Below are 1766 nucleotides of genomic sequence, written 5' to 3'. Positions count from 1 at the left end.
TAAGCTGTGTGGGTTCTTCCAGGAATTCAGAGAAGAATTCTAAATACTGGCTCAAGTAAATCAGACGACATGGTCATTTTTAAGGATGTTATTCAGTGAGAGAAATGCATAGGAGAGGGAGAGCTTCATCTAAGGGAGAAAGAAAAGTCTAGAGAGTAAGTTGGGGCCGTACCAAGCAGAGGGCAGGCCAGCAGCCACATGCAGCCACAAGCAGCTCATCAGGGGTAGCAAAGAGAAGGCAGAGAGAGCTGATGCCCAAAGGCCACGTGCCCCCAAGGCAAGGGGCAACAAGCAAAACAAAAGGCAATAAGGTAAAAAAGGGAAGATGAAGGACTGGGCCCACCATCTTCCAGGCCTTTTATCCACTTCCAAGGGGGAGTGGTGACATAGCCTGGTTGGCAGCTGAGGATACAGGTGGGGTCAGGTAGGGGCAGGAGATCACACAGGGGGCATGGTGAAGGCGTGGTCTTCCAGCTCACAAACCTAATCAATTTTAACCTGTCTCCCGACTACATCAGTTATAGGACATCCATGTGGTCCCAACTTGAAATCACTGTGCCAGACACAGGCAGTACAATGCCCTGCACTGGGGTTCCCTCCTAAGTTTTCTCAGACTGCCCTCAGTGCCGAGAGACTAGATTGTGAAGGCACCAAATGAACTTCCTGCCTCTCTGTAACTCTGCCTTTCAAATAGATAAATAATCTTAAAAAAAAAAAAAAAGGAAGAAAGAAAGAAAAGAAAAAACAGCAATACAGAGGCCTGTTCATGGAGTAGGCTGACTTTAAGGAGCATGTTGACTCAGGAAATCGGGAAGAGCTGGAGAAGTGGGTATTCACCCAGCCGTTCAGACAGCCGTGTCCCACAGTGGAGTTCCTAGATTGGGTTCTTGGCTGTGGCTTCCAACTCCAGCTGCCTGATAATTTGCATCGTTTGAGGCAGTAGTGATGGCCCAAGTCGTTGGGTCCTTGCCGCCCACAAGAGAGACCCAGACTGAGTTCCCAACTCCCAGCTTCAGCCCAGCCCAATCATGGCAGGCATTTGAGAAATGAAGCAGCAGATGGCAGCACTCCACCTTGCTTTCTCTCAAACGCAATTGTGAAGACACACAAGGAAATGGCAGAGCTTGAAAACCGTGACCCAGCCTTTCCTCAGGAGCCACTGGGATGCTGGGGCCTTCCAAGGAAGCCGAGGCCCACTCTGTGGCCTCTGTCTCCAAGCTGGCCTGCATCTACTCAAGCCTCAGCCTGCACGAGGATCACGTGACCGTCACAGAGGTCAAGATCAATGCCCTCTTTAAAGCAGCCGGCATAGAAGGTTGAACCTTTTGGGCCCCAGTTGCTTACAAAGGCCCTGGCCAATGTCAACATCAGAACCTCATCTGCCAGTAGCTGATGCTGCACCAGCAGGAGGTCACCCCCTGCCCCAGGCCCCACTGACAGAAGGAAGTGGAGGCAAAGAAGAGCCAGGAGTCCGGCATTGACATTGGCTTTGGCCTTTTTGACCAAACTTCCCTTGCAACATGTGCAATAAAAACCTGAACTCATAAAAAAGAAAAACATGACATTTTTTACACTCAGGCAGGAGCAGTGAAAGAAGAAAAACAAAACTAAAGGTCACGTAATTAATCCATAGAAAGAGACAGATTTCCTTCGAAGGGAAGTTGAGAGCTCAGGTGATGGGATGAGCTGATTTCTACAGAGGACAATGGGAAGGGGGGAGATGTTTCGCATGGTACTGAGAGTGACTGGCACCCAGTGAAATAGAG

The 1766-nt window shown here is 49.6% G+C and overlaps 1 pseudogene; it reads left to right on the top strand.

The window, feature by feature from the left end:
• The first annotated feature begins 1164 nt into the window (after nucleotides 1-1164).
• Nucleotides 1165-1539, top strand: LOC127493662 (large ribosomal subunit protein P1 pseudogene; annotated as a pseudogene).
• The last annotated feature ends 227 nt before the right edge of the window (nucleotides 1540-1766 follow it).

This window comes from Oryctolagus cuniculus, chromosome 7, assembly GCF_051225735.1.
Source record: "Oryctolagus cuniculus isolate XC-2025 breed Fujian yellow rabbit chromosome 7, ASM5122573v1, whole genome shotgun sequence".
NCBI lineage: Eukaryota > Metazoa > Chordata > Mammalia > Lagomorpha > Leporidae > Oryctolagus > Oryctolagus cuniculus.
This window is presented reverse-complemented; position numbering and strand designations above follow the sequence as displayed.